We start from the raw sequence: 8,893 nt of genomic DNA on the forward strand, positions 1-8,893 counted from the left end.
TAAAGAACTTCTGTTTACTAAAATACACCAGTAAGAAAGTGAAAAGGTGAGTCATCAGAAGGATTAGACCATTGCAAATATCTATTCAGCTAAAGATTTTATTATACAACTTTTTGTATAATGTCAATAAAAATAATGCACACGATCCATCTAACAACTGAGGAAACAATTTGAATGGATGCTTCATGAAAAATATTTCCAAATAAAAGGCAGCAACATAGCCATAAATACAGGGAATAAACATAGCTGCCAGAGGGAGGAGGAGAATGGGGAAAATGGGAAAAATGGGTGTATGTTGGCAAATTGAACACCAATAAAAAATAAATTTATATATAAAAAATATATAATATAAATATATAATATAAAAAAACAGGCTCTTAAATGCAAAAAACAAATAGGTTGGTTGCCAGAGGGAAGATGGGTGGGGGATGGGTGATATCGACAAAGGGGATTAAGAGTACTTATCTCATAATGAGCACTGCCTAATGCACAGAATTGTAGAATTATATTTTAAACTTGAAACTAACATAACACTGTATGTTAATGATACTTCAATAATTTAAAAAATCTAACCTATGTTGACAGTATTTTTCAGTTCATAATGAAATCACTAATGATCCCTAAAATTCCATTCTCTTAACTCAACAAATATTTATGTATGTATGTATGTATTTATTTATTTATTTATTTATTATTGGATTTTGATTTGCCACCATACAGCATAACACCCAGTGCTCATCCCATCAAGTGCCCCCCTCAGTGCCCATCACCCAGTCACCCCGTCCCCCTGCCCACCTCACGTTCCACCACCCCTCGTTCCTTTCCCAGAATTAAGAGTCTCTCATGTTCTGTCACCCCCACTGATACTTCCCACTCATTTTCTCTCCTTTCCTCTTTATTCCCTTTTACTATTTCTTATATTCCCCATATGAATGAAACCATATAATGTTTGTCCTTCTCTGATTGACTTACTTCACTCAGCATAATACCTTCCAGTTCCATTTACGTCCAGACAGATGGTGGGTATTCGCCATTTCTGATGGTTGAGTAATATTCCATTGTATACATAGACCACAGCTTCTTTAATGTGCACTGACAGAGTAGAAAAGGCCTTAGACAAACCACCTGAGGAACGTTTCCAGAGAGTGACCAGGATGAAAACTTAGGAGATAAGCAATGAGAAGAAGGCGCCCATGGAAATGAACCTGCTGTTGGCAGTCACCATGAATTCCATCCTGTAAGGGTCTGCGCAGACACGTTTGATGAACCAAGGAAGTTTCAAAGCAAAAGCTGTCTATCTCATTAGGACCACAAAAAGTCAAGTGGACAACGAAAGCTAACTGGGCCACTGAATGAATGAGGCCAACAGCCCAAGCACCAGACAGAAGCAAAATTCACATCTGCGGGCTCATGATAGTCAGATAGTGGAGAGGCTTACATATGGCCACATAGCGATCCAAGACCATCCAAGATGGCAATGAGCAGCACCATCTCAGATCCACCCAGGACATGAAATACAAATAAATGGATGACACATCTCTGGAAGGATATGGTTTTGTGCCCTGAGTGCAGGTCATGAATCTTCTTAGGAATCATTAAGGTGGAAAGACACAAGTCAATGAATGAGAGATTTGCTAAAAGGAAGTACATAGTGGAATGTAAGTAAGGGTAAACATCACTCTAAACACAACAAGGAGGTTTCCCAGGATAACTGTTACATAAAACACTGAAGAAAAGGCAAGGAGAAAATTCAGTGCTGGTCTATAGGTAGAAAGTGCCAAGGATATAAACCAAAACACATCAGAATAATTTGATTCATACATTGGCTTTGCCTGGTGAAAACCTAAAATACCAAAACCATAATAATAAATCAAGAATTTAACAAAAATTATCATTTAAAAACACAGATTTGAGCTTTCCTTAACTCTGGCATTAAGAAGAAATATCCAGTAACAGCCATAAGATGTTTTTTTAAAAAATATAATGCGTTGACTTATCCATTCAGCTAATATACTTAATGAGCACAACTAATATTCCTAATGAGTATCTACCATTTGCCTAGAGCTATGTCAAGTTCTGAGGTAAAACAGTGATCCTGACTTCAGGAGGTTTACAGGCTGAGGGTGGAATTAGACATTAAATAGCTTTAAATACAAATAGAACTCTGGTAATTAATTTAAAGAAATGAACCGTGGTGAATGTGTTTCTTAAGCAGAACCATAAAACTGCAAGAGTCACTTCCTTCATCAAGATCATCTGGGTCCTCCGAATGGATGAAGGAGGCAATACAAGGAGATACAATGATTGGACATATATTTATTTCTGTGAAAGTCTCCCTAATCTTTTCATCTTCAAACTGCATCTGAGATCAAGGAGAAAGAGAGAGAAATGAAAAAAAATATTTCCCCATGTATAGGAATGGAATTTTACTTCCAATGGAAATCTTTACATTTGGAGGCTCCCCTTTGAGAATTTAACATTTAGAAATTACTTACATTGAAGAATTCTTTATACAAAATCATTTGATTTAAAAGCTGTTTAAATATTGACATGAAAGAAAAACACTCCTGAGACCAGATAGTGATTATACAGTGACTATAGGAGATATAGCTCTCTAAATATTGCCCCTCTGAAATCTGGGCTTTCTGGATTCCAGCGTGGTTTGAATTGCTAAGTGGCAAAACCAAGCTTGCCATTTTGTTTTTCAAAGTTTTTAAGGCAGTTAACGATATCTCACAGAGAATTGAAAGAGGAAAGAGCTGATCCCTTCATGACTGCAGGGAGAGAAGAAATGTTTAGGATGCCTCAACTTCACAGCACCTTCTCAGTGATAGACTCATCTGTCCATAAACAACACATTTTATGAGATCACAAATTTTGAATCAATATGTCCTAGTCACATTTTTCTGAGACTATATTCTGGTCCATTAATAGAGACTTCTCACATAAGCAAATCCTTCTAACCGACCCTTAAAGCAGCTACCCCTGCAGATGGATGATGCCAACAATTATCCGGTCGTTTTTCAGTCATGATTGTGAATTAGAATTATCTGAAGCATCTTGGTGTAAAAAGCACATTTCTGGGATTTTGTCCCAGAATACTAATTCAGCAGGGCGATGAAGGACCCAGATTATTTGCATTCATAAAGCATTGCAGGTGATTTTAACGTGGGCGGTCTTCAAATTACACTTAGGAAAACAAAGTATTTTGGATTTTATCTTATTTCAAAAACAGGAAAATGTGTTTCATAAAAGGCTTCCTCAAAATTCAAAGAAGTTCCTCCACTTAAAATCTATAGCTGCATTGCCTGTACACTGACTGACAAATTCCCTACAAAACCCCACAATTTGGGGAAAATTGGTGACTTTGGTAACTCAAGTTTCACTAACAAATCAGGCAGGCATACTCCTTCAATCTAGACAACTAGAGATTTCTGCACCTAAGGTGAAATAGTGCAAGGGTCCACATCCATTTTCATGAATCTGACCAAAGCAAGATGGAATGGTGAGAAGAGACTGCAGATAAGAGTCATGGATGCTTCTAAACAGTCGGAAATGCCTGTGGGATCTAGCATCTACTTCAGCATTTACTACAGGACTGGTTCTGTGCTGAACATGCTGTGCGTGTGTGTGTGTAATAACAGGACAAAATACAGAATCCTCAGAAATCAAAGAAAAACTGATGTAAGAAAGGAACTTTTTCCTAACCAACAAGACTGGATTGTTTCCCTCTCCTGCACTCAGATATCATGTTTATCGCTATCATAGATCTCACATGACAGCATATTTTGTGATCGTTCCCTTGCTTTCATTCCACTCAACTAAGAATGTGTTCTTAAATACTCTATGTTTGCTCCTCGTTCTGCTGATGTAATCTGAACTATAGCAGGTGTTTGACATTTATTACTTGAATAATAAATGTATAAATAGTACTAGACATATCTTGATATAAAATGGCTATGTATTAAGGTCTACAAAGTCAATTACATCAATAAAACTAAGGAAATTAATCCAAAACAGATGGAAAAGCGATAATTTAAAAGGAAATCTATTTTTTCCACATTACAGGCACTGTGGAACCACTGCAGAATCTGAAGTAGCTATGATGTGGTTTCCTCCCAAAAGAATGCCGCCTCAATTGAAATAGAAGACACTGAAAGACTAGGCCCTTCTCTGAGTCTTGTTCAATGAACTCTCTGGAAGCCCTCGAATTTGGCATTTTAATTAGGACTACCTGTAAGAGTATAATCACCCCCTCACTGAGGCAACAACGACAACTTATAACTTATTTTCCCCATCATTTTTGGGACCAGGCTGACCACAGCTGCTGTCTGAGCCACACAACTACGAAATCACCGCCACATCCCTGACAGGTGGCTGTCCAAGGTTGGGACGAAGGTCAAGTGCACCACCGACCTATTCTCAATCTGTAAGTACTGGGAAATATCACCACAACACATGCCCCACTACGCAGCTGGAGGAGAGAAGACGCCACCAGAAGCCTGTCCAGAGGACACTCCTTCAGTCGGCCCATTAAGTGGGACCCTTCAAGGACATGTCCTGTAGGCACAGGACACAAGGAGAGGCACAACCTCCCCCAAGGAGGTCCCAAACTAGGACGCCATCCGGATCTTCTCCGTGACCTGGCGTCACCTACCTGTTGGAGATCCAGGGTCCCCATCAAGTGGCTCGTGACATCTTCGGAGTCCTCAATGGGAAGCTGGTGGTCCCCTGGAGGAGTCCCCGCCAGCCAGCACCCCTGAGCCTATGGGAAGTCCTCGGTGCCCTTTGAGGGGTCCATGCACACCTGAGATCCCATGCACGCAGCCAGCCCCCACCCCCACCCCTTTGTGTTAAGCAGCAGCAGATCTTGCCCCCAGGCCTCGCTGCCCTTAGAGGGGTCCCACGCCCACCTGAGGCTCCACAAAGCCAGCACCCCCCCAGCAGTTTGAGCAACAGTGAATCCCACCCCGAGGCCCTCTGGACACCCCAGCCTCCACAGCCAGAGGATGCCGGCGACCTGCAAGCATAGAACTCTGAAGGAACACTGGCAGCCCGGGCACCTGGCCCTGCTCCCTGTCGCGCCTGCGCAGGACCCCAGGACCCCCCAAAGCACTGAGCGCTGCACATGAGCACAGCTGGCAGGGTGTGGACGGTGCTGTTCCAGGACAGCTTCTGGGCCCACTCCGTCCATAGCTCAACACTGACACCTGATGCTGTCTCTTTTGATGTTATTTCAAAATTTCAGAGGCAACAGAAGTGCCTTCCCACATAATATTCCAATATTCCATGATATAGGTAATATACAGATATATAAAAAAATATAAATATAGGTACCACTTCTTCATCCATTCATCTGCATTTGGACACTTAGGTTGCTTCTATATCTTGACTATTATACATAATGCTGCAGTGCACATAGACAGCATATATCTCTTTTAAGCTCTTTAAATGTTCGCATAGATGGGTGTAATTCATCATAGAATTTGACTATGCCCAAAGTTTATAAAATCAAAATACAGTATTATTACAGTGCCAAACAAGAGGACTCCTGAGAAATTTATCCTAAAGCAGCTGTTTTCAATCTGTGTTCTTTTAGTGTTTGTGAAAATGTGTGACATTACAGCCATAAGAGAAGCCAGAAGTGCTCTGGAGCATGCGTCTCCTTATTGCAAACATTGTCTAGGGGCGGCCTGGGTTGCTCAGTGGTTTAGCGTTGCCTTAAGCCCAGGATGTGATCCTGGAGACCTGGGATCAAGTCACATGTCAGGCTTCCCGTGGGGAACATGCTTCTCCCTCTGCCTGTGTCTCTGTCTCTCTGTGTGTCTCTCATGAATAAATAAAGTCTTTAAAAAAAGGAAACATTGTCTAAAATTATTGGCAGTTTCATCCAGTTACTCAAGTAATTTACTCATTACCTGATTCTCTCCTTTTGTGTGACATTTCAGAATCGAAGTACAAGAAAACTGAACTCTTTAACCATTAGTTTAGCTAATACAAAAGTTACCTCTTGCTTATGATTATCTTCTTGAGATCCAAAGACATCTAAAAATTCAGCATGAGATCTGAATCTGTGGTACTCAAGCACACTTCTGAATAGATGATTCCCCAAGGGACAGAATTGACTCAGTAAGACAGTGTAAATGTAGTGTTTATTTACAGTCTGTGGGTAAAAATTTATTAATTTTCTAAACCAATGCACTTTATTTTTTAATTTTTTTATTGGAGTTCAATTTACCAACATATAGCATAACACCCAGTGCTCATCCCATCAAGTGCCCCCCTCTGTGCCCATCACACAGTCACTTTAAATAGTAACACAGTAGCTTATTTTACAACATGAAATACTGAGCCAGAAATACTGATTTTTTCCTGTGAGAAAATGAACTTCTGTAATTGAATTTTACTGGCATACATTCATTTTTTTAACTAAAGAGTTTAAGCATAATACACATTTATAAGAAAAAGTATACTTTTTAAATCAATAAGACCTTTAAATAGTGTCTTTTTCCTTCTCTCAGGCTTTCAATGCCAGGAGATTCCTAAGGCATTTTATTCTCAACTAGCTTCCTTGTGCTGAGTGTCTTATGTCTTGAATGCCTATGAACTAATAGCTCATGCTGTATTGAACTATATTTAGGAAATTAAATTCATTTCCTATTAATATTTTACACAAAATACTAGTAAGAGAAATCTGATTTAACAAAGAAAGAAATATAATTTGCAAGTGCATTCTGAAGGGAATGTATGGAGTTAAATGTATGTATGTACATGTATGTGTGTTCATAATGAAGTTATATTATATTGTAATTACTATGTAAGTATACTAATATTATATTACAATGCCATTTTATACTTACAAATTATGTTTATAATATAAAATTATTTCAACTGTTTTTATTTTATTTTGTATATTTTTTATTGGAGTTCTATTTGCCAACATATAGCATAACAGCCAATGCTCATCCTGTCAAGTGCCCCCTCAGTGCCCATCACCCAGTAAAATTATATTAAAATAATATAATTATTTTTTTAATTTTTATTTATTTATGATAGCCACAGAGAGAGAGAGGCAGAGACACAGGCAGAGGGAGAAGCAGGCTCCATGCACCGGGAGCCCGACGTGGGATTCGATCCTGGGTCTCCAGGATCACGCCCTGGGCCAAAGGCAGATGCCAAACTGCTGCGCCACCCAGGGATCCCCAAAATAATATAATTATTATAATGTAATATAAACCATACAATATCAGGTAGTGATATTATAATGTCATAAAATTTTATTTAAAGCATAAAATTATACAGAAGTATATACATGATTTTTGTTGTGAACTACAACTATTTCTCTGCAATATAACACAATACAAATTATATCAGTAAAACATCAGAGTGAAATCTTTGCACAAATCATATTAAAGAAATTATATCCCCTAAATGAGTAAGAACATGTAGGCCTATGGAAAGTTGGGATTCAACGAGAAGTCACATGGTGGTTACACAGTTTCTTCATAGCTATTTTCATCTCTTTATTTCTCAGTGTGTAGATAAGGGGGTTCAAGAGTGGAGTAAAAATGGTGTAAAACACAGACAGGAGCTTGTCCACAGAGAACCGGCTGAAAGGCCACACATCAATGAAAATGCAGGGCCCAAAGAAGAGTGTGACAACCATGATGTGTGCACAGCAAGTGGAGAGTGCTTTGGATATGCCACCAGCAGTACGCTGTCAGACAGTGATGAGGATGACAGTGTAAGAGACCAAGAGGAGCAGAAAGCAGCTCATGGAGAGTAATCCACTATCTGAGATCATAAGGATACCTAAGATGTAGGTGTCCATGCAGGCAAGCTTGATTACAGGAGGCAGGTCACAAAAGAAGCTGTCCACCTCATTGGGGCCACAGTACGGTAAATTCACAGTAAAGGCTACTTGACTGATGGAATGCACAAAGCCAATGACCCATGAGACCAACACCAGCCCCACGCAGGTCTGCCGTCTCATCACGGTCATATAATGCAGAGGTTTACATATAGCCACGTATCTGTCATAGGCCATGGAAACCAGAAGTACCATCTCAGCCCTGCCAATAAAGTGCAAGAAGAAGATTTGAGCCATACATCCTCCAAAGGAGATAAGCTTTCGGTCACTAAGAAAGTCCCTGAGCATCTTGGGGGTGGCAAAGGAGGCGAGCCATATGTCTAAGAAAGATAGGTTTCCTAGCAGGAAGTACATAGGAGAGGAGTGCAAGTGTGAGTCAGAAATTACGGTGACCACATGATGAGGTTACCCAGCACACTGGCCACATAGATCCCAGAGAAAAACATGAAGAATAAATGCTGGAGATGTCATGACATGCAGAGTCCATACAACACAAATTCTGACACCAAGGAATAATTCTGCAACTTCATTATCTCCAGTTTCAGGCTGTGTTCTGAATCCATATGAAGAAAGGAGGTGGATATGAAGGGGCCTGTCAAATATCAGGCACATGAAATTGATGACCTAAATTTTATCTGAATGTAATTTTAATTTGTAAGATGTTAATTCAAAATGCAATACAGAGAAGATTAAAGCCCAGCCCAGCCAGAGAATTTGCTTTTCTCTCATATTAAGGCTGCTTGGAATCTTCCTTTTGTTCTTTTTTAAATCTACTTTATTAAGATAAAATGTACCTATGCACTAAAATTCACCCATTTTAAGTGTAAGAAACAATGTTTTTTAAACAGATTTATGGAATTATGCAGTTATGTCCACAATGCTTTCTTTGAAATCTTGGCAATCCAGACAGTTTCTGAGACTTCTCCTGGTAGCCGTGAAATTATCTCTTCTTTCCGTATTCATTTGTTCATTCACAAGCTCACTATTCAGACCGTGTCTATGTAACACTGACAGTTTACCAAT

General features: G+C 39.4%; 1 pseudogene; it reads right to left on the bottom strand.

Moving 5' to 3' along the window:
• Positions 1-7,347: 7,347 nt before the first annotated feature.
• Positions 7,348-8,400, bottom strand: LOC112674940 (olfactory receptor 4K14-like; annotated as a pseudogene).
• Between the last annotated feature and the right edge of the window lie 493 nt (positions 8,401-8,893).

This window comes from Canis lupus, chromosome 10 (assembly GCF_003254725.2).
Source record: "Canis lupus dingo isolate Sandy chromosome 10, ASM325472v2, whole genome shotgun sequence".
Taxonomy (NCBI): Eukaryota; Metazoa; Chordata; class Mammalia; order Carnivora; family Canidae; genus Canis; species Canis lupus.